The sequence below is a fragment of the Nicotiana tabacum genome, chromosome 5 (genome assembly GCF_000715075.1).
Source record: "Nicotiana tabacum cultivar K326 chromosome 5, ASM71507v2, whole genome shotgun sequence".
NCBI lineage: Eukaryota > Viridiplantae > Streptophyta > Magnoliopsida > Solanales > Solanaceae > Nicotiana > Nicotiana tabacum.
The window spans coordinates 129830318-129856026 of NC_134084.1; the positions used below are offsets into that span (position 1 = coordinate 129830318).

At 38.0% G+C, this 25709-nt stretch overlaps 1 pseudogene; it reads right to left on the bottom strand.

Moving 5' to 3' along the window:
• On the bottom strand, positions 1–24699 carry LOC107825145 (phosphoglycerate kinase, cytosolic-like; annotated as a pseudogene).
• Positions 24700–25709: the final 1010 nt, after the last annotated feature.

Consider the following 25709-nt stretch of genomic DNA (forward strand, 5'->3'; position numbering starts at 1 on the left):
TCAAGATAATTGATTCATCTTGTCCGCGAGCCCCATCTTTTCATGAGCAGCGACAGATTTGCCACCTGCTATATATTATTCTTGTTACTCCATTTCCACTACATTGTGCCAAGTTTTTACCAATAGCTTCCGTTCCAGCATCAAATTGGTCAAACTCAGAAACACTCATAGGTCCATTCTAGACGATAGTATTGGTGCTATCTAGAGCTGCACTAAAAAAATTGATAGCATCTGGTCCAATATCTAACCCCATCCAATTATATATGTGGAATTTTAGATGGAGGAACAACCTTGGCATTAGCGCTAGCCCCGTACTTGTCTGCTATGACTACATCAGAAGGAAGCTTTATAGTTACAACTTTTGCCTCCTTTGCCTTGTCAATGCATGATTTTGCCGCATTAAGAATTTTCTCCTCCTCCACAAGTGAGGATCCAACAGAGTAACCTTGTACGGCCTTGTAGAAAGTAAAGATCAAACCTCCGCCAAAGATTAACAAGTTAACGCCCTTGTTCATGTTTAACCAAAAAGTGGAATTTCTGTTAAAGCCTTAATTTAGAAGAACTCGGGTTACTGATAATCAAAGAATGAATAAAGGAAAATAATTTTTGCCAACAATAAGATTCAAAGTAAAACCAATGTATTCAGATTGTATTTTGTGTGTCTACAATTGACCCATTCTTTCCCTTTTATAGCTATCTTGGAAATATGCGTTTTGCCTTTGTCATAATAAGGCCATTATAGAAAATTAAAGACATTAAATGCTACGTTACATAATCATTGTATTTTAATACAGATTCTCTAATGTTTTTAGTATTTAATGCTCATTAAATACTGTATTTGTACTCTTTTGTGCTGTCAGATTCATTCTCCTTAATTCTTGGACTTAAATAGGTACGGGCGTTGAATCTTTTGAGTATCTGCTCGTGCCTCCTCTTATGCTTCTGCTCATATCTGTTGTAACTCGTGTCTCTTTGCCAATCATAACTCTTCGACTAGTCTACGTGCTATGACACGTCATCTTCCAATTGCTTTAATATATAAACTCAATTTTTCCCAATACAGATAGTCCCCCCACTTGCCATTTATTCATCAATTTGAATATTTGGGAAGTGGAATTCATTAAAATGGGAATTTTTGTCACCATTAATTCTATAGCAAAATCAACGCTTCATTTGTTACTTCCATTTAATGTTCTTCACATGTGGTAATCTTTTACTGAATCTGCAACTTTGCAGCACTTTTTAGGGTTTTTTCACAGCTTCACTAATCACGAAGCATCAGTTTTCATTATGACTTTTCTATCAGTGCACCTTTTCCTTTGACGGTTGCTTCGTAGTATAAATATAGTTTTCTTCTTTGTCTTTATCACATAAAGTTTTCAAAATATTCAGTTCTTGAATCTTTGTTTGTTTCTTCCTCGTACTATCATGTCTTCATCAAACCCTAACTCTAGAAGGGTCCCCATAGTTGATAACTTCCCTGATGCCCCCAGTAGGAGCAGAAGAGGAGGTAGGCTTCGTAATTTAGGATCTTCATCCCTGCGTGGTTCTTCTCTTCCTTCGCCTAATTCTGGCCCTTTTTCTAGAACTAGAGGTTCTCTTTCACACAGATCTTCTTCTAGAGGTAAGGAATCTTCTGAACCTCTTCGTGAACCTCTAGTAGAGGAGATAGTTCCTATGGAACTATCTTTCTATAATGACAGAGAATCTCTTAGAAATCAAGTATCTTCTTTAGATCACGCCGATATCTATCCTACTCAAATCACTGAGGTTTGATTTCTTTAGTTCGTAGACTGCCATTGGAGTCATGACTTTCCTATCATTATTCCCAATCCAAATCAAAGAATTACCTCTTACTTAACCGGATTTTCCCTTGTTTATACGTACCCTTTCACATTAGGATTCAAACCTGCTATTGATCCTGTTATTCTCGAGTTCTGTCATTTCTTCGATGTTTGCTTAGGTCAAATTGTCCCAATAATATGGAGGGCAGTTGCCTGTTTGAGGCATTTGGCCAACATAGTCAGTGTGTCTTTTACTTTCCCACATCTAATTCATCTTTGCTCCCGTAGACTCTTTTGCAATGGTGTTTTTACACTAGTTGCCAGGAGCAAAAGAGTTCTAGTTAGCCCTGAAGATGACAAAGACCGTGGTTGGTATGCCAGGTTTGGTGCTGCCCCCACTGTTGGTTTAGTGGGTGATGAGAACATTCCCTTCCCTGAGAAGTGGAATTTTGCACGTGAGTCTTCTAACTTTCTCGTACCTTTTTCTTCAGTTTTGTTGATTTTTCTAATTTTACTTTTCTTTTCTAGCAACCATGGGAGTTGTGGAAGATGTTCCCAATTTACGTGATTGGGTAGGAAAGCTGTTGAGTATTGCACCAATAGATGGTAGGTCTTGGAAGATCCTTTCCCAACGTTTTGGTTGGAAAGTAAAAACTCATGGTAAGAGCTTTTATTTTATTTTATATATTCTTTTTTCCTGAATTTAACCCAATCTTTTTTTTCTATCAGGATTTGCTATTCGAGGAGTTATTGCTGAGGCGGTTGCGGCTTCTCGTATCTCTTTGGAAAGGGCTCAAGAAATAATTCTGGGCTCTTCATCAAAAAGAAAAGTCGTTGATGACCAAGATTCCAAAGAAGAAGAAGACGGGGATTCCTTGGTAACAAGGCCACGGGCTCGTAGACGCATTATTTCTGATGATGAAGTAGAAGCATCTCCCCGCCATTCTATTCCTCTTACCTCCCGCTGTGACTTCTACTTTGCCGATTATGGCTGCTTCTGTTCCTCCCCAGGCTGTTTTTACTACTTCTATTGTTCCTCCTTCGACAATTCCTCCTCCACCTACTCACCGTGCTGAGGTTGGCTCCTCAAGTAGGAGTGGTGCTATGAGGCAAGTGATTATTGAAGTCCCCGCTGAGGGCAACCTTTTAAGGAAATCGGGTCAAGCAGATGTGTGGTTAAAGCCTTTAATTGGTCCTGTTGAGAGAGCCAAGCTAGAGAGCCATAGTTCTTTGACTTTGATAAATGACATTGTGCATGCTTATTTAAAGGTATTCCTTTTTCCTAACTTTTATTCTGTCATTTTTCTATCTTTGGGATTCTCATTTCCTTCCCTTTCCCCCTTTTTAGGCCAATTTCATCAGCACGAAGATGATGAAAAGGGTTACCCTCTCAGAGTAGTTAGTGCGTGATTACAAATTGGAGGCATATAATTGGAAGGAATAGTATAAAAGTCTTCAAATAGACGTGGAGTACTTAGAAGAAAGTAAAAGTACCTTGGAGCAGCAGGTGCGGGCTTTGACTTCGGAATTGGCAGTTGAAAAGGCTTCCTCCAGTCAAGCAGAAAAGGAAAAGGCTCGTCTTGAAACTTCTTTTTCCAAGCAGCTTTCCAAGGCGAGTGAAGATATTAGAGAGTTGAAGGCTCTCTTGGATGCAAAAGAAGCCTATGCTGGTGAACTCGTGCAGAATTTGACTCAAACCCAAGAAGACCTCCAGGTTTCTTCTGATAAGGTTTGTTCCTTACAAAATTCCCACGCCTCTCTTCAAGCTTCTTATGAATCTGCCTTGGCTGAAAATGAAAAGCTAAAGAACGAAATCGCTAACTGGGAAAGAGATTATGAGATCCTTAAAGATAAGTCTGCCATTGAAGTGAGTTGGGCTTTTTTGAATTCTCTCTGTGATACCCTTGTTGAAGCTAGCCAAGAGAATTTTAACTTGGAATCTGAGTTAGCTAAGATCAATGAAACTATTGAGAAGACTCAGCAGAACCAAGATTTTCCTTCTCCCGTGGTCGAAGCTTCCGCAAATATTGAAGATGATACGGGTATCTCCACTCCTTCAAGCCAAGTTAAACCCGCTGTTGTTGATGTACCTGCTTCAATTCCTTCATCTTCTCAGTGACAAGTTTAAGTTGTTTGGATTCCTTTGCGTCTCTTTTTTTTTGGAAAATATTGGTTAAAACCCTTGGTCTCATTTGAGGGTTTGTTTTGGAAACTTAAGTCCCCAGGCCTTTTATGGGGCAATATGTATAAATAATTTCCAGTTTATGGCTAAGTCCATACTTAGTCTAAGCTTTTTAATATTAAGAAGTTTTTCGTTACTATTTGAACTTCTGTTTTGTTTATTCTTGCCTTTATTTCTAAGGACTTACTGAATAACTTGCATCTTTACTCTTCAAAAAATGCTTCTGTTAACTTCATGAATACTTAAATTAATCATGAATTTTATAAAAGAGGGCCCTTTTATATTCGACACTTAATGAAGAAGACATCTCAACTTCATAACGGTGTTAATATACGATAAAAGAAATAGGAATACACATGTTTCTTGAAATAACTTTGACAAGTTTTTATTTGAACTTTGTCTAGTTTTGAATAACACTTTACATGTATTTGAATTACATCTATAACTTTCTCGTAACTATTTTCCTCATAACAGATTTAAAAAAGAAAAATAAATATGAGGTTTTTATTTATAACCCGTTTCAGTACATAGCCTTTACCCTAGCTATGGTAAGGTCTTTCTTCAGGGTTAGCTCGTGACTTTGCTTTGTTACTTGACTTATTCATTGAGTGAGCTTTTCAGGCTTCATCTTTGATTATTTTCCAATCTTCTTTGCCTTCTTTATACACATGCCTGTGTATATTATATAGTCCCCCAAGTGTTTGAGCGTTGAAGTATGAAGCCTCGAGCACTTGATTATTCCTCTCATTTGGTCCTTTTCCTGAAAAGGAAAAGACATACGGGACTCGGAGGTGCGATTATAGATGAAGACTACTTAGCCCGTTTGAATTTCTATCAGAATAATTGTAACCCTAGACCGGAAAATTTAATTTATTCCGCGTGCCGTGTAGGTCGTGACTCATCATTTAGTACGGGCTAGCTTTTTGCCTATCATCTATAATCGTTAGTAAAATTTAATAATTAAAAAATTAAATTTTAAAATACGGATACCTAACCGTGGGTATTCCTTAGAAATAGTATCTCTTCAAGTGAACAACATTCCAATGCGAAGGTAGTATCTTGCCATCCATTGTTTCCAGCTCGTATGCTCCTTTACCTGCAATATCATGAATCCTATAGGGTCCTTCCCATGTTGGACTTAATTTCCCTACATTAGCTGCCTTCATAGATTGAAAAACCTTTTTGAGCATGAAGTCCCCAATTTTGAAGAATCTTAGGCGTGCTTTTCGGTTGTAGTATCGTTCTATGACCTGCTTTTGTGCTGCCATTCTTATTAGTGCAGCTTCCCTTTTCCCTTCAAGTAGATCAAGATTATGCACATTTCTTCGTTATTAGACTCTTCTGACGTTTGTGTGAATCTTGTACTTGGCTCTCATATCTCTACTGGAATTAAAGCTGCAGCTCCGTAAACCAATGAAAATGGTGTTTCTCCTGTACTTGTTTTTGTTGTTGTGCGGTATGCCCATAAAACACCAGGTAACACTTCTGGCCAATTACCTTTGGACTCCTCTAAACGTTTCTTTAAATTGTTGATAATGATTTTGTTTGTTGACTCAGCTTGCCCATTACCCACCGGATGATAAGGTGTGGATGTAATTCTTTTGATCTGCCAACTTTGAAAGAACTCTGTGATTTGCGTGCCTATAAATTGAGGGCCATTGTTGCATACGATTTCCTTTGGTACACCAAATCGGCATATGATATTCCGCCAAATGAAATCTTTAACTTCTTTTTCACGCACCTGTTTGAATGCTCCTGCTTCTACCTATTTAGTAAAATAATCAGTGAGTACGAGCAAAAATTTTACCTGTCCTTTTGATTGTGGTAATGGACCCATGACCATCCCCCATTTCATAAACGGCCACGGTGCAGTGACCGGATGTAGCAACTCTGCAGGTCTATGCATATTATTTCCGTACCTTTGGCATTTATCACATTTAGCCACGAAACTTTCTATTTCTTCTTCCATTTTGGGCCAATAATAACCTGCCCTGATTAGGGTTCTTACCAGTGATCTTCCTCCTGCGTGATTCCCACAATGCCCCTCGTGTATTTCTCTCATCACGTATTCTGTTTGAGAAGGTCCGAGGCATCTTGCTAAGGGACCACCGAACATTTTTCGATAAAGATTGTCTTGCTTTAAGCAATATCGAGCAGCCTTTTTCGAAGCGCGTGAGCTTTCCTCTTGTCTTCAGGAACGATACCATTCTGCAAAAAGGCAACAATCTCGTTCCTCTAATCCCAGGTTAAGTTATTAAAATTTACCTCATTTTTATCTGGATCAAGCACTGAATGAAACAAATATATTACAGAAGCATTTTCATTGCTTGCCACGTCTGCTGCAGATGTGAGATTAGCTAAGGCATCCGCCTCAACATTTTCATCTCTTGGTATTAGCGTAACCTTCTAGGTTTGGAATTGCCTGATTAGATATCGTACCTTCTCTAAATACCGTTGCATTCGTGCTTCCCTGGCGGTATAAGTCCCCAGCATTTGGTTAACCACGAGCTGCGAATCGCTCTTGATTACAATCTGATTAATGCCAAGTTCTCGTGCCAGTTCTAAACCTGCAATCATTACCTCATACTCTGCCTCATTGTTAGTTATAGAATGACTTTTAATGGCTTGTCGAATGGTTTCACCCGTAGGTGGTACCAAAACGATCCCTAAGCCTGCACCATTTATGTTAGATGAACCATCAGCAAATAAGGCCCAAATTCCTGGGTTAGCTTCGTTGAGCACCTGCAATTCTTTTTCTACTTCTAATTGCACCCCTAGGCTAAAATCAGCCACGAAATCAACTAAGACTTGAGATTTTATAGCAGTTCTAGGTTGGTATGTGATATCATATTCACTTAATTCTATAGCCCACTTGGCTAACCTACCTGACAACTCATGCTTGTATAATATATGGCGTAATGGATAAGCAGTTACTACAGCAATAAAATGACATTGAAAATAAGGCCTTAACTTTCTAGATTCCATGATTAATGCAAGTGCAAGCTTTTCTAATTGAGGATACCGCGTCTCCGCATCTAATAAAGACTTGCTGACATAATAGATCGAATATTGTTTACCTTGGTCCTCTCGGACTAAAACGGCACTTATTGCTACTTCTGAGACAACAAGGTAGATGAACAGTCTTTCCCCAACCTTTGGTTTTGCGAGTAGCGGTGGATTTGATAAGTATGTCTTCAAATTTTTGAGTGCCTGTTGACATTCCTCATTCCATTCGAAATGATCTTGCTTTTTAAGAGCTGAAAAGAATTTAAAACACTTTTCTGATGATTTAGAAATGAATCTTCCCAATGCTGCAATTCTTCCTGTCAACCTCTGCACTTCTTTTTTACTTGTAAGTACGTCAGGGATTTCTTCAATGGCCTTAATCTGTGTGGGATTCACTTCAATATCACGGTTAGAGACAAGAAAACCTAAAAACTTACCTGATGCAACACTGAATGCACACTTCTCAGGATTTAGTTTCATATTAAATTTTCGCAAAATCTAAAATGCATTAGACAAGTGTGATATATGATCCCCTGAATGTTGAGTTTTGACGGGCATGTCGTCTATATAGACTTCCATAGTTTTCCCCAAATGTTCTTGGAACATTTTAGTCACTAGTCTCTAATATGTTGCACTAGCATTTTTGAGAACAAAAGGCATTACTTTATAACAGTAAGTCCCCCGGTCAGTTTTGAAGGAAGTTTTTTCTTCATCTATCGGATCCATTTTGATCTGATTGTACCCTGAATACGCATCTTAAAACTTAATAATTCATGTCCTGCAGTAGCATCAATTAGTTGATCTATATCCGGTAGTGGAAAAGAATCTTTAGGACAGGCTTTGTTAAGGTCTGTGTAATCTACACAAACTCGCCACTTACCATTCTTCTTCGGTACCACAACAGTATTGGCTAACCAATTAGGATACTTTACCTCACGGATAGACCCAATCTTTAGTAATTTTTGAACCTCATCTTGAATCACCTGATTTTTGAAAATTCCTTGCTTTCTCTTCTTTTTCCTTGAGGGGAGCCGAGATTTGAAATATGTGTGCCTTCATCGCCTTAAGTCAATTGACAGGAGGATACAATGGGTCTTCATTTAATTTGTGAGGCATTACCTCCGATGGTATTCCTGTCATATCATAGCGGGACCAAGCAAAATAATCCACGTTAGTTTTTAAAAATTCAATCAACTTACCTTTCATGTTCTGGATTAGATTGGCCCCTACGTAAACTTTCATATCAGGCCATTGTGCAAATAACACCACAACCTCTAGTTCTTCAATTGTTGTCTTGATATTTTTGTTTTCCTATGGTTCTTGAATGGTATCTGGCCTTGAGTCCACGTCTGTTCGCCCTTATTCAGTTGAGGTTTGTCTTATGGTACCCTCAACTGGATTCTGTGATTGCTATTTTTCTTCATTTATCGTACTTGAATCTGCTACAGAGTTGATGTTCCTGGATGTACGTTGGTCCCTACGGATTTGACATATTCCCCATGGTGATGGAAATTTAATAACTTGATGCAAGGTTGACGGAACGACATCCATCTCGTGGATCCATGGTCTCCCAAGGATTATATTGTAAGCCATCTCCATATCTACTACCTGAAACTTTGTATCTTTGACAACTCCTTCTGCGAATGTAGTAAGTATTACCTCTCCTTTCATCACGATACTGGAATTGTCGAATCCAGATAGAGTATGCGCCTTTGGTATTAATTTATCTTCAGCTTGTATTTCACGTAATACTCTTAACAGAATAATGTTGACGGAACTACCTGGATCAATCAAAACTCGTTTTACATTAGTATTATGTACAAGTAGAGATATTACCAGTGCATCGTTATGAGGAGATAATACGCCATCCGCATCTGCATCATCAAACGTAATGCTTTCTTCCTCTAAGACATGTCGCACCCGCTTCCCTTGGGTAATTGTGACTTTGGAAATTTTATTGGTTGTTGTGTACGTCACACCATTAATGTCTTTACCTCCACTTATAACGTTGACGGTCCTTTTGGGAGAAGGTGGTTTAGGGGGCTCCTACCTATTCTTCATGTATGCTTGCTTACCTTTCTCACTGAATAATTCGGTGAGATAACCCTGTTTTAATAAATGATCAACTTCACTTTGTAAAAACCTACAATCTGTCATTTTATGTCCGTGATCGTTGTGAAATTCGCACCAATGATCAGGATTGCTCCTGTTTGGATTCGATCTCATCTCTTTTTGTCATTGTACCTTGTCACCCATGCTTCTCAAAACAGCTACGAGCTCGGAAGTGCTCATATTGAAATTATAACCGCCAAACCTCGGCTTGAAGTTTCTATCATCATCTCGTGACTCACGCGTGTTTCGATCATTCCCAAATCTTGATGATGAGCCCAACTCTCTATTCCTCGACCTATAATCGTACCTTTGATTGTCCTGTTTTGATCGTGAGTCTTTTCCCGCTGGTCCCATGTATGGTTCGTAACTGTTTTTACCGGACCTTTTTCGATTTCCGCCCGTCTCGAACTTACCTTTTCTTCTTTTTGAGACCATGAGATAATATCTTCCTATATCCTCAGTTTCGTGCTATACCTGTTGTAAACATCATTCCATGTTGTAGCTGGGAATTCACGAAGACTTTCCTTGAATCGCCTCGTAGCTTCTGAGCTTTTTTCATTCAAATTACTTGTGAAGGCTATAGCTCCCCAATTGTCAGGTACATGCGTTAATGTCATTCTTTCACGTTGGAATCGGTCCACGAACTCTCTAAGCAATTCAGAGTCCCCTTGCTTGATTTTGAAAATATCTTCCATTCTTTTTTCGACTTTTTGAGCTCCCGAGTATGCTTTGATGAAAGAATCTGCAAGCTCAGCAAAAGAATTTATAGAATTTTCGGGTAAAAGAGAATACCATGTTAATGCACCCTTAGTGAGTGTTTCACCGAATTTCTTGACCAATACTGATTCGATCTCCTATTTGGTCAAGTCGTTGCCTTTTATGCCTATTGTGAATGCAGTCACGTGGTCTCGTGGATCAGTTGTTCCATCGTATTTTGGAATATCGGGAATTTTGAATTTCTCTGGAATTAGGAGGGCAGCGGCACTTGGCTTCCAGGGTTGTTGCAAATATTTATCCATATCTATCCCTTTGATTACGGGCGGCACCCCGGGTATTTGCTTTATGCGGTCACTTTGCTCCTTGAGCTGTTTTTGCAATGTTAATACTAAATTTTGTAAATCATAATTGACTAAGTTACCTGGTACTCCCTCTTGTAATTCGCTGGGGGTTCCACCACTACCTGAATTAACAAGCCCAGAGCGAGGGTTCTCCAAAGTGTTGTTATTTGGAGTGGGTGTGGGTGGTGCAGCTAGTAACTGGCTAGCAAAAGCCTCGAGAGCTTTATTGACCTGTTCAGCAATTAGTTTTTGCAAAGCTTCATCGATAGCTTCAACATTTTCAAATTGAGTGTTTCCATTTGCATGAGATCCATCAGGAGTGCCTTCTCGAGACCGCCGAGGAAAGCTTTGTGGAGAAGGGACCAGGGTGTGATTATCCTGTAAATTTCCCTGAAGTTGTTGGTTTTCTTGGTTTCCTTGAATGTTGTCATTATTGTTTGACATGGTTGATGCAACAAGGAAAGTTAAACTAAAAAAGAATAGATTATCAGATTCCCGGTAACGGAACCAATTTGTTTAACCAAAAAGTGGAATTTCGGTTAAAGCCTTAATTTAGAAGAACTCAGGTTACTGATAATCAAAGAATGAATAAAGGAAAGTGATTTTTGCCAACAATAAGATTCAAAGTAAAAGCAATGTATTCAGATTGTATTTTGTGTGTCTACAATTGACTCATTCTTTCCCTTTTATAGCTATCTTGGAAATATGCGTTTTGCCTTTGTTATAATAAGGCCATTATAGACAATTAAAGATACTAAATGCTACGTTACATAATCATTGTATTTTAATACAGATTCTCTAACATTTTTAGTATTAATGCTCATTAAATACTGTATTTGTGCTCTCTCGTGCTGTCAAATTCATTCTCCTTAATTCTTGGACTTAAATAGGTACGGGCGTTGAATCTTTTGAGTATCTGCTCGTGCCTTTTCTTATGCCTCTGCTCGTATCTGTTGCAACTTGTGCCTCTTTGCCAATCATAACTCTTCAACCAGACTACGTGTCACAACACGTCATCTTCCAATCACTTTAATATGTAAACTCAATTTTTCCCGATACAGTTCATAAGTTTATCTATAATGCCAATCTTAGTTGAAATTTTTGAACCACCAACAATGCCAACAAATGGCTTCTTTGGATTTACTACAACTTGGCAAAGATAGTGAAGTTCCTTTTTCATAAGGAATCCAGCAACTGCTGGTTTCACGTATCGAGCCATGGAAGCATGTGATCTGTTTGTATTCCCAAAGGCGTCATTTATATACAAATCTGCAACAGAGAGGCCAGCTTTTTTGAAAACTCGGATTCATTCGCCACCTCTTCTGTATGGAATCTAAAATTTTCTAACAGCAGCACTCCTCCTTCTGGTATTTCACGAGCCATATATATTCTCAACTTGATGACCAATGCAATCATTTGCCATTTTCACTTCAATTCCTAATAACTCAGACAGTATTGGCACAATTGGCTTCAAGCTGTATCTTGGACTGATAGCTATTGGACGACCGCGATTAGAGGCAAGAATAACACGAGAGCCGCATTTCATCAAATACTTAATGGTAGGAACAGCGGCTCGGATTCTGGTATTATCAAAGTTGTCATCCAATAGAGCGTCGAGATCAACTCTAACGAATACTCTCTTCCCCTTCAAATCTTCTTCTTTTAGAGATCCCACACATTTTTTCACCACTACTTCTGGATTAGGATGAAGAATCTGAAATAATACAAGTGGATATTAGACAGGACGTACGTGCTCATTGATCATGTAGAGATCAGCACTAGAGGGCTAAGTAAATGAAAATGAAAAAACTCAAAAACAACAATATACTCAGGGTGATCAAGTAGAGATGTTGTTTCCGATAGACCTCCACTCACGAGCAGACGTTTTCAAAGCAGGTTTGAAAAAGAGTTAAAAACTATATTAAAAATACAAAAGAAACAAAAAGTATTTTAAGAAAATAGTAAATATAACTAAAGTAAAATAAAATTTAAGAATAAGATAATAATAAAGTAATAATAATAAAACTGTTAACGAGAAAATGAAAAAGAAGAAGAGAAAACTCACATTCGTATAAAATTGTCGATGGCAGAATTCCAGATGTGGATAGTTGATTTCCCTGTGCAACATGTTGATCAGTGAAGCAACTGGAAGGAGAGAGACGCTTTTTAAGTTTGACTAGTCTTAGTGTACATACTTCTATTAATAAAAGATTTATAAAGTAAAAATGAATTATGCGTAGTGGAAATTGATGTCGAAATAAATACAATGTTTATTTAATTAAAAAAATAAATATTAACGCATTGATATGCACAACAACTTGGATTAAAAAATATACCTACTAATTATGGGATTAGGAAACATATCCTATATAATGACTTCATATCGTCCCCCATCACTAAATCATGCCAAAAAGAAAATTATAGAAGTGGAATAAGTATATGGTTGGGGGTGAGAGCAAAAACTGAAGTATTTATAACTTTAACCATAATACAATATTTAAAAATAATAACTCGATAAATATTGGCTTTAAAGAATAGTTCAGTGAAAAAAGTAAAAGATTTACCTCTCCACCACTTCACCCAGCACCTCTTCTTTTTTCCCAATAACTACTATTATATTTGGGAAAAAACCTATTTACATAACTTAATGATCACAAAAAAAAGAGGGGAAAAAGATTCAAATTCACTTACTAATGAAAAAAAAAAAGTTATAACAACAACAACAATCCAGTATGTTCCCAACATGTGGGGTCAGGGGAGGGTAGTCTGTACGCAGACCTTACCCATATCTAACAGGTAGAGAGGCTGTCTCCATAATGGAAAAAAAAAATTTACATAACGCATTGAACAAAAGAACCTAAGAATCCACACTAAACCACAAATATTCATAAGAAATTCAAACAATAAGATATACCCCAATATCATCCTCACTATCTTAAGAAGATACATACAAAAAAAATGGACCATTTTCTTGAATATAGATAGATCATCTGTGAATGGATAAGAGATGCTGAACTGCAATAAAGACTCGTAGAAAAAAAAATATTGAATTTCTATTTTGAATTACAATAATCCAACCAATGTGTACAAAAATTATTAAATAAGTCGCATATAAAAGCCTCTCAAGTCCAAAACATGAAAATAAATTATTGCACAATTCAAATATAGACAAGAAAAAGATCCCTTAAATAAATAATAGAGAACTTCTACGATGTAAAAATAAAAGCAAGAATTCATCGCTTGCTTCTCCATTAATAATGGTTATTATTTTTTTAATTTAATCTGTCTGCGCTCTACGATCTATGATATGAAGTACTATTTACTGTTTTTTAAAGAATGGTTAAATCAACAATGTAAATTATTCAGAAGGCCTTACATTATGAATAGATAAATGAATAGTGAAGTCTCTTGCATGTTCTATATATGTAAACTATTCAGAACGCCAATTATTATCAATGCTTTTATAGCTGCTCTTCTTCCTTATTTTCTGTATTCCCTTCTTTCCTCTGTCTCACACCTAAAATAAAACACAATCAAAAGAAAAGGAAAAAAAAATCAAAAGTTATGCCAAATAATAATAGAATTGCATAGAAATTATGATTTACATAACAGACTTCAGGCACAATAATATATTCAACCTCGTAATAAAATGAATAGAAGGAGAAAACCAACCGTGAGTAAAATCAATCAACCTTTCTTGGGGAACAAATGAGAAAAAAAAAATTCTTAAGAACACTATCAATCAAACATGTATGGTGCTAGACTTTGAGTTGAATCAAGAGCTACAACAACCTGGTGGATATGTTGAATTGTGGTTATGTGCATTTATTTCATTTCTAATAAAACTGGAGACTAAGTGAGCGTTTGGACATAATAATTGTAAAATTTCGAAAAAAGTGAAAATTGTATTTGAAAATTAGAGTTGTTTTTGGACATGCATACAATTATGAGGTGTTTTTGACATTTTTGTGAGCGATCTGAAGTGAAAATTTTGAAAAACAGATTTTTGAAATTTTTAAAATTTTCAAACAATTTAAAAATGCATCTTCAAGTGAAAATCTAAATTTTATGTCCAAATATTGATTTCGTACAAAAATAAAATAAAAATCGGAAAAAAGTGAAATTTTTTATGGCCAAACGGGCCCTAAATCTTCCCTACATCATATGATGGAAGTAATTAGTTTAATCGATTTCATGTAATAAACGTGTTATATGATTAACTCGAGAATCTAAATAAGATGGAGTATATGAAAGCAAATCATATCGAACCAAGCCTTTAGCTTAAATGATGAAAATATAATTTCCCAATATACCAAAGTATTTTTATTATGCTCTTATAATCGAATCACAAGCCTGAATACTAATAAAAATTACAAAAAGAAAAGGTCAACAATAATTTATATCATTGGAATCAAGGTGCCGAATAGATGAGAACAGTAGGCAGGAGACGATAACCTAGACGTTGTGATGAGTGAAACTGAAGCATCTGAGTACCTGTTTCGGCATAAATTGGCATCACAAAACTTGTGTTTATTTAGAACTTTATTTTTGGTTAAGAAATTATTATACTACTAAAATAATAAAAAGAAAATTAGGATCATAGAACATACCTTCAATCCAATTCTATTCGACCTAAAATTTATGAATCTTTTTTTGGGCCATTGCACAAGAAGATGATTCTTTTATCATCCTGTTATATAGAATCGCACATTATACAATAGTTTAAACGAATCATAGATGAATATTTATAACAAAAATAGAAAGAACTATTCAAGTAAATACTACATAATATATGCTTACTATAAGCAAAAAGATTCAGATTCACACCGCAATACCGAAGTAATTAATCAACAAAAATGAAATAATAATTCCTTGAAGAAGAAATTAACGTAAAAAACGAAAAGCTTAAACCTCATCGTTAGCATGCAAATAGTCGAAAGATCTTGTCTTCTTTCCACAAGTTAGCAACATAATATTTCTTTGTACGGAAGAGCAAAGAGGTTTTAAGACCTAAGAACAAACAAAAAAGATTCTTAAACATATAAAACCAGATTTTCTTATGCATGTATTATAATCTTCCTCTACAAATATGGTATGTTACATAATTCAAATAAGGAAAAATATATATATAAATTTTAGTTGATTTTGAAATCTTAAATATCATAAAAATAATAAAATGACTATTTTATCCCATGTAAATTCTATTTATCAAGGGTAAAAAAGGCGAACGACATTTCGCTAAAGGGCTTCCGTGCTTTTAGTATAGTATAGATAAATTAAGGTGCAGAAGAGGATAGAGGCGATGGGCTTGGGAAACACGTTTTAGGGTTTTCCAAAACAAAGGCAATTCAAACACGAAGAGAAATGTATATTTTTACTCGCTTCTTGAAATAATAGCTGATAATTAATATATATACTATATACACTTTTAGCTAGCTAATGCATCTAGTTTCAATGGACCCGTTAATTTTATATTTTGCCCTTTTAATAAATATTATTAAGAGTTTTGGTAATAATAGCTTTTTGCTATGTTTATATTTGAAATTTGATTATCAATAATGATTAAAAAATAAGGAAAAATAATTGCTTGAAACAGAAATTTTTAGCTTTTCTAAACTGTGAAATTTTAAATTTATATATACATACATACATATATATATATATATATATGTATGTATGTATGTATATATATATATATATATATATGTATGTATGTATGTATGTATGTATGCATTCATGTATGTATGTATGTATGTATTCGACTAACTTGTGGTTAATTTTGTGACGACCCAATTCTATTATAGGCCGTGATGCCACCTAGCGTCGCCGCTAGGCAAGCCAACAGCGAACTAACCACGTGATTTCTCTTTTTAATAGATTTTTTCAAGTAATTAAACTTTTCTTAATTTAAAAGATTTAAGAAATGACAAATTTAAAATAAATAAAATGAAAGCAATTGAGTGCAATCATAATCATAAAAATAAACGAAGACCACAAGTTTACTAGTGTGTGCCAAGACCTGGAGTCACAAGTGTATGAGCAACTAGTAGGATATACAAAAAAGAATGCTACTCTACTGTCTGAAACAAAAATAGATAGAAAATAAGCAAAAGGAAGACTCCGGCTGCTGCAGAACGACTCGGAAGACAGCTCACCGTGAAGTCTCGAAGTGGTAATCAAGTGTGCGCGTCGGACTGATATCCAGATGCACCGGTCTCAAATCCTGCACATTAAGTGCAGAAGTGTAGCGTGAGTACATAAACAACATGTACCCAGTAAGTATCTAGTCTAACCTCGAAGAAGTAGTGACGAGGAGTCGACTTCGACACTTACTATGGGCCAACAATATAATAATATGAAATTCTAGTTAAACATGATATATATAAATGACGATAGAACTCAGAGCAAGAAATAATTAAACAATCCTTTTACAGTTAGTAAGAACCAAATCATTTCCCTCATTTAACCATTTAACCTCTCAAGACAATAAAATAATATCAAATATAATAGGGCTTCCAGTATTATTACGCATGAATTATGCCGAGGACGTACAGCCTGATCTGAATATACATATACATATATTGTGTGCACTGCGGAGGGTCAAACAACACGAACCATAGATGCATCTATTAACCTGCCGAGACGAACGACATGCTCCTATGAGAGTAGTGGAAGTTTACCTCGCTCGCGGAATATACTTGCGACGCGGTTGAACATAGATTATTCAAGTTATCATAATATCCCTCAATTCTTTCCAAAACAAGAAATTCAACTAGTAACTTTTAAAATCTTGAAATCATCAACCTCTGCTCTATTCAAGGCAATTAATAAGCATAACCAAATAATGATGTCAACAAAGCATGGTGTAATCCTAAAACTAACCGGACATAAGCATGAATAGTAGCTACGTACGGACTCTCGTCACCTCGTGTGTATGTAGCCTCCACAAATAGAAGTACATTTAATAAATTCACCTATGGGGTTAATTTCCTCTTACAAGGTTAGAAAAGAGATTTACCTCGTCTCAAAGCCTACTTTCCGGTCCAAAATTGTGCCCAACCCTCAATTTAGGTGTCAAACGACTCGAAACTAGTCAAATGTTATATAAAATAGTCAAAAGTTCATATCCTAACTATCAAAGTGATTTCCCAATCCTATTTGAAGAATCCCAAAAATTCATCCCCAGGCCCGCGTGCCCGGATTTTAATTTTTTTTTGAATAAAGTTGTTATCCATTACCTCTTGAACTCAAATATATGATTTTTACTAAGTTCCATAACAAATTTCATGGTTAAATCCTATTTTTATCAAAACCCTAGGTTTTCACCTAAATCCATAATTTTCACTAATTTACATGTTATGATCTACCCGTAAACTATGTATTTAACTCACAATTGGTAGAAATTACTTACCTCAAAGTGTTAGATCGAATCCCCTCTCTAAAAGCTCCAAGAATCGCCCAACAATGGAATAAATGAGCCAAAAATGACTAAGTCCCGCATTAAATGAAGGTTCTGCCTTCTGCGATTTTCGATTCTGCAGTTCATTGGCTGCAACTGCGGCTCCACATTTGCGGAACTTTCATTGAAGATGCGGTCCTCCCTTGGCTGGCCTAAATCCACATTTGCGGAAAAATGGCTCGCTTCTGTGATGCCGCTCCTGCGGCAGACGAGCCGCACCTGCGCTTGGGTCGCTTCTGCGGTCCTCTGACCGTTCCTGCGATCGCGCATCTGCGCCCTCCTCGTCCGTACCTGCGATATATGGGCTGCCTATGTTGGGCTGCTTCTGCGTCCTTTTCGCTCGCTTTTGCTAGCTCGCACCTGCGGCCATAGCCTCGCAGGTGCGATATTACACCAGAAGTTCGGTGCTTCAGCTGATGCTTCCCAAGTCCAAACTTGGTCCGAGCCCATCCAATTAACACCTGGGACCCCCGAGGCCCCGCCCAAACATACCAACAAGTTTGAAATCATAAAATGGACTTGCTTGAACTCTCGTAACATACGAAACAACCTTAAAACTAAGAATCACAACCCAAACCAATTGAATCAAAATATGAACTTCAAGTTCTTCAATTTACTCCCAATGTGCCGAAGCGTACTTAAACTACTCGAAATAACACCAAACTTCTCGTGCAAGTCTTAAATGATATTACAGAACTATTCCCAGTCTCAAAATTCCATTTAGACCTCGATATCACCAAAACCTACTCCAAAACAATTTTAAAGAACTTCAAAAACCTTCAAAGAGCCAACTTTCAGTATTAGGCACCAAAACGTTCCCGTTTATCCAAAACCCGATCTGAACATACGTCCAAGTTCAAAATCATCATACGAACCTATTGGATATTCCGAGGTTGTTTGCTCAAAACATTGACGGAAGTCAAACTTAGCCTTTTTAGCCAACCTTAAAAAACCAAGTGTTCCAATTTCAACCCGAACTCTTCCAAATCTTGAACTAACCATCCTCGCAAGTTATAAAATACTAAAAGCACCTATGAGAAGTCTTATTTAGGGGAATAGGGCCCTAGAAAGAAAAATAACAGGTCAGGTCGGGTATAGAATCATACCTGGAGTGCTGAATAAGTGTGGATATCTGTTCTGCATGTCCTCCTCGGATCTCGGGTCGCCTCCTCAACCGGTTGGCCCCTCCACTGAACCTTTACTACAGAAATCCTCTTGGATCTCAACTGGAGAACATGCCTATCAACAATGGCAACTGGCTCCTCCCTCAATCCCAGGCTCTCATCTAACTGAATCGTGCTGAAGTCTAACACATGTGACAAGTCGGCATGATAACTCCGGGGCATAGACACATGGAAAATCGGATGAACTCCCAATAGACTGGGAGGTAAAGCAAGTTTATAAGAACCTACCAAACTCGTCTCAACACCTCAAATGGGCCTATAAACCTTGGGCTCAATTTGCTCTTCTTCCTGAACCTTATGATCACCTTCATCGGCGAGACTATCAAGAGAACCTTCTCACCCACCATAAATGATAAATCACATACCTTCTGGTCCGCGTAACTCTTCTGTTTGGACTGTGCTGTGCAAAGTCGCTCCTGAATCAACTTTACCTTTCAAGGCATTATTCACTAAATCAGTACTATATAACTTAGCCTCACCGAGCTCAAACCACCCAATGGGAGAACGACATCGCCGACCATATAAAGCCTCAATAGAGCCATCTTGATGCTAGACCGATAACTGTTATGGTAAGCAAACTCGGCAAAAGGTAAGAATCGATCCCACTGCCATCCAAAGTCAATCCCACATGCTCTGAGCATATCCTCCAAAATCTGAATTGTCTGCTCCGACTGCCCGTCGGTCTATGGATGAAATGTTGTGCTAAGCTCTACACGGGTCCCCAACTCACTCTGTACTGCTCTCCAGAAATGCGAAGTGAAGTGAGGGCATCTATCTAATATGATACAAACAAGCACACCATGCAACTGAACTATCTCCTGAATATAAATCTAGGCCAACCTCTCTGAAGTATACGTAGTCATAACTGGAATGAAGTGTGCTGACTTGGTAAACCTGTCGACAATGACCCAAACTGCATCAAACTTCCGCAAGGTCCACGGCAACCCAACTACAAAGTCCATAGTAATGCACTCTCATTTCCACTCCGGTATAGTCATTTGCTGGAGTAAGACACCTGGCCTCTGGTGTTCATACTTAACCTGCTAGCAATTTATGCACCTAGCTACATACTCAACTAAGTCCTTCTTCATCCACCGCCACCAATAATGATGCCTTAGGCCGCGATACATCTTTATAGCACCTAGATGAATGGAATGCCAAGAATTGTGTGCCTCTTCTAGAATCCTCCCCCTCCAGCCATCGACATTAGGAACACATAGATGACCCTGAAGTCGCAGAGCACCATCCTCGCCGATAGAAACCTCCTTGGAAGAACCCTGTAGTGCCATCTATCTGAGAACCATCAAGTGCGGGTCATCAAACCGTCGAGCCTTGATTTGCTGCAATAGTGAAGATTGGTCAACGACGCATGCCAGAACTCGGCTGGGCTCTGAAATGTCCAATCTCACAAGTCTGTTAGCCAAGGACTGAATTTCTAAAGCTAGTGGCCTCTCCGCTATTGAAATGAACGCCAAGCTACCCATACTCTTTTCCTTTCTGCCCAAGGCATCCGCGACCATATTCACCTGCCCGGATGATAAAGAATGGTAATATTATAATCCTTCTGTAACTCAAGCCATTTGCGCTGCCTCAAATTGAGATCCCTTTGCTTGAAAAAATGTTGCAAGCTACGATGATTAGTGTAAACCTAATAGGACACCCCATAAAGATAATGCCTCCATATCTTAAGAGCATGAACAATCGCGGTCAACTCTAAATCGTGCACCGGGTAATTTTTGTCATGGATCTTCAGCTGAAGTGAAGCATATGCAATAACTCGCCCCTCTTGCATCAATACACAACCCAAACTGGCGCGTGAAGTGTCGCAATACATAGTATCCATCCCCGAACCGGAAGGAAACACTAGAACTGGTGTTGTAGTCAAAGCTGTCTTGAGCTTCTGAAAGCTCGCCTCACAATCATCGGGCCAACGAAATGGAGCACCCTTCTGGGTAAATCTAGTCAAAGGTGTTGCAATGGATGAGAAGCCCTTCACAAATCGGTAATATTAGACTGCTAACCCTAAGAAGCTCCTGAACTTAGTCGCCGAAGTGGGACGAGGCCAACTCTGAACTGCCTCAATCTTCTTGGGATCCACCTTAATACCCTCGCCTAATACAACATGCCCCAAGAATGCTACAGAATCTAGCCAAAACTCACACTTGGAGAACTTATCATGTAGTTTCTGTTCCCTCAAGGTCTGAAGTACCACTCTCAAATGCTGCTTGTGTTCCTCCATGCAGATCGAGTAAATCAAAATATCATCAATGAAGACAATGACAAACAAATCAATGTATGGCATGAATGATATGCTCAAATTACACTTTAACTAAATAGTATAAGGCGGTCAGTGTCAAATATAATAACCCAACAAGGTTGGGGTCGAATCCCACAGGGAATAGGTGTGAAATGGTTACTTGAGTAGTGTGAAACTTGACTTAAGTCGTAATTCTATTCCTTTAGCTTACCAAGAGAATGATATAGATGTGATTTAATAAGATGACTAATTTTGTTATGAGAATGTGAATAATTTGATTAAGGAAACTAAGGTTGTGTCCCCGTCAATGAAATGGAATGCTATAGGTGTTAATATGATATATTTCTAATTGAAGGTCCTTTGATATACAAATGGTTATAAATGACTACCCAATATTTTCTAATGGTTGGGTAGTATTTTCTCTTTATAATTTTCCCAAATATAGAAGAGTTGCAATTAAGAACAACCAATTTATGCCAAGTAGAACCCACTTATTCCTAAGCGATTCTATTAAATAAGATTTAAGGTCTTGAGTTCTTGATATTTATTTCTACCATACCCTAACCCACTTTTCCAAGTAAAGAAAGAATAATATGGAGTAAGTTAATGTTTGCAACCACCAACCTTAAATAAAGCACAAGAAATGAATAAACCAACCATTAATATATATATATTCAATGTTAAACACTCATTAACATTACACTCATTTAGGGTCCACAACCTTAGAATTGAAAACTAGGTACTCATGCTAAAATACAAGAAAAAAGTAATAAATAAAGTCATAAAGCTTACAAAAGTGCAAGATTCTCTCTTCACAAGCTTCTTAATGGAGTATTCAATGCTATCAATATAGGCCCTTTTTCAAACTTAATAACCCACAAAAACCCTAGTTATTATTTTTATAGTGGACCAAAAGTCGTGGTCAAAATCGGACAAAATTGCCCATGCAGACGACTTCTGCGACCGTATAATGGTCGCAGACCATGTATGCGGTCCGCATAATCTTCGTTTGCATCGCAGATGTGTAGATCCCTAGTCCCAAGAGTCCACCGCAGATGAATTATGCGGTCCGCATATCTGTTATGCGATCATATTTTCCCATCGCAGATGTGTTGAGCAGCCTCTTCAATTGAAATTTTGCGGTCATTATGCGGCTCGCAAAAGTGTTATGTGACCGCATAATGGGCTGCATATTTTTCTCTTCATTTGGCCAGCAACTCTGCTTCAGTTTGCAGTGATTATGTGGTCCGCATTTGACTTCTGCGGTCACATACTTGCAGCATTTCTGTCCTTTTGTGACTTTTTGACTTCTTTTCCATATTTTTGGGTCTTCAAGTCTCATGCACTACAGAACAACCAAACTTGATAAGAATTAACTAACAATGCATTAAAAGACGAGCTAAAATCTAAGTAATTGGTATCAAATGTTCCAAAATTCTATGGCACATCAACACCCCCAACTTAAACTCTTGCTTGTCCTCAAGCAACTAAAACAAAATTATCCTATTCTATGCTACTTCTATTTACGACATGTCAAAAACAATAATGACTGTAGATGGTTTTGACTGACAGCTAACAAGCATGTAACTTCTTTTATTTACCTTTTCTGGAGGACAACTTATCACTTAACCATTCGACTAATCAACTCGTGACCTTAGAGTCTCAACCAAAATGACAAAATGCTATATTCAGCTAAGTGCACTTGTATTCTACTTCAAGACCCTAACTTCTGCTGAATCTTACAGTTCATGCGCGCTCACAATAAAGAAAATTCCCACTCACACATATGTATAGGGGATTCAATCAAAACACTCTAGCACTCGAGCTACATGCTACAAGAGTCCATATGCTTGCCCTTATTTTAACTTTGCTGCTATCTCAGGAATGATTGACTGTCGATCACCAAGTACTTTTCACGGGTTATAATGTAGGCTTCGGGACGGGTTAGATGAATATTTGGGAATGTAGTGGCTATACCCTCCTTGAACTCTACATACATTATGCTCATTTACTACATAGCACTTATTTATCTCGAGTTACCGACCTAGAACCACCTCAAAGTATTTCTTTAATTTCCACAAGACTCCACTCTTTTTCTCTCTTTTTTTACATATATATATTCTTTTTTTTGGAGCTTGCATTTCGTTATATACACAACTTTGAGGTTGTTTTTTTCCCTACACACAGTAGTAACCCTTACCAATTTCTACTTTGTAACGGCACCCCCAACTTGAGCTTTTAGCCTCATTCTTACCCGTTCAAGGAAGGATGGATTCAAAAGAAGGAATTATTTCACAAAAGGGGTAAAGGTTTATAATGTGGCAGCCAATGAATGGTTAAAGGCTCAACGGGGGTAACTAAGGTAATTAATGTACTAGGGAGGTCAATTTGGGAAAAACGAGCTAGTAGTCACAAAGAGAGCCTAATATCATTTCAGCATCCAATCATTAACCTGAGAGTTGCACTAAGAAACCAACAGGGCAAGTTCTAGACATCATAAGTTAAGCATATGCATTATTTTTACAAATCCTCACTTACGCACAACGCATGAATTGTTCAACTTAACATAGGTTCAGCCCTCAAGTGAATACAAGGAAACTTAAAACTTTCATCTCAAGATATGTAAGATTCTGAATAAGCATAAAATCATAGAGCGAGCCTCAAATTCACAAGAATGACTAACCAATTTTTTTATATATGCAAAAGAAGGAAGGGTACCATGTATTTACACAATTTATCACATGATTGAAGCTAGAACAATCAACACCAAATAAGTCAAAACATTTCATGCTATTGTCGTGGTTCTACTATTGCACCCTTGGAAAAGAACTCGGCGAAGAAAAAGCAAGGGAATTCATTGCTAACTATGAAACTATACTACAAGAGTAAAGAGTTTATGTACAATATTTACACAAAACATGGGGTACAAAACATGACTACCCCACCCCCAAACAAAAATCATGCATTGTCCCCAATGCATAGATAATGTCAAAAGGAAGATCAGCGACTTCCTGGGGTGCACTAGGCGCTCGGAGGAGCTGAAGCATCTGGGGTAGCTGTGGGGTCATCTGCTGGTACTGAAGTTGCAACTAGTGGAACCTCGAACTGGGTGGTGGCCTCCACGATGGGAGCAGGAGGCTGCAGCTGCTGTGAGGATGGAGTAGGAATCTTCACCTGTTGTGAGGCTGGAGTAGGAAGCTCCACCTGCTATAAGGCTAGGTTTGGGGCCTGGGAGCTGCTAGCCTCACCTAGTTAAGGCTGAGTGGTCGATGGAAGTGCCTTGGCGATCATATCTGCTAAAGAATGTGCAATTGTTGTCTGCACAACTGCTTTCTCTTCATCCTATGCAATTGTAGAAACAACAACTTGCTTACCCTTGTACCGATGACCCTCAGTGTCCTCAACCAGTGCATCCTCATTTGTTTCCTCATCTTCTGAATCCCCCTTATTAGACTCCTCAGTATCTCCGGATCCTTCATCTAAAGGAATGACAACGTGTATAGGAGGAGCTGGAGCCTTTGAGGTCTCAACACTATGTGCCTCTGGAGCTATCATCAAGTTTGTCAAATCAAAGTCCATTCCTGGAATGGAAGTGCCAGCACCCTGCTCACCTTCCTTCGAGAGGAAGGGGGTCAAGTCAAACTCCAAATTCTGCATCTTCTACAGCTCTGCTTTCAATTCATCAACATCCTTCTTGATCCGAGGCATACCTCCAACCTCACCCCACTCGACCTTCTCAAGACGCACTTCAAAGTGATTTAGGCGATCCTCATAAGTTTTATGCTGCTGCCGAAGAACACTCACTGAGGATTGGACAGGGATCAATGCTTGCTAAATGAGGTTTGGGATTTCTTTTATCAGCCGGTCTACCTTAGCATTGGCATGCTGATCTAGTAGACCCAGCTTGCAAAGAGCTGGTAAGGAGACCTATGGCTGTGCAGTGGTATGCTGTGGAGTAGATGTGGAGGAAACTGGGGCCTGAGAGGTGTCAGGCAGTGCTAGGACCTCTAGTGTTGTTGAGTCTGATGGAGAAGGAATTTAAGTCTTTGTTTGATTTGCAGTTTCCCTGTCTACTGTGTCACTGATCCGAGTGATGTCAATATTTGAGAGCTTTCTCAAGTTTATCATACTTTGTCATAGGAGGCACCCTCACAGCTTTGCAGAGAGCAGTGATCAAACATGGGAAGGGAAGTGATGTTTGTTTTTGGTTTGCTCTGATCCCCAACTCCTTGAATATAATCTCTCTCATATCAATCTTTATGAATGTCATGATGCACACAATGAGGAGTGCCTTATCAATGTTGATGTCAGTTTCATTCCTAGACGGCATCAGACGGGATGTGACAAAACTGAGCCAATATCGACCCTCCTGAGTGAGATCCTACTTGTAAATCTTGTGTTTAGGGTCAATCCAGCCTGGTGTCCCCTTTTTCTATGACAGAGGCAATCCAGGCACGCTCGTTGTTGTTGTTAGCTACCTTAGCCTCATACTCAGCTGTGCTTGACCTCCACTCCTCAAAGTACATGTCAATAATGGTTGCATCATCATAGAGCACTTGGACCCCTCGAACTAGGACAGATTGTGCAAATATCTTGTTTCTCTTATGCACAACAATCCTTGATGCACCCTACAAAGCATAGAATTCCCTCACAAGTGTCTCATTATA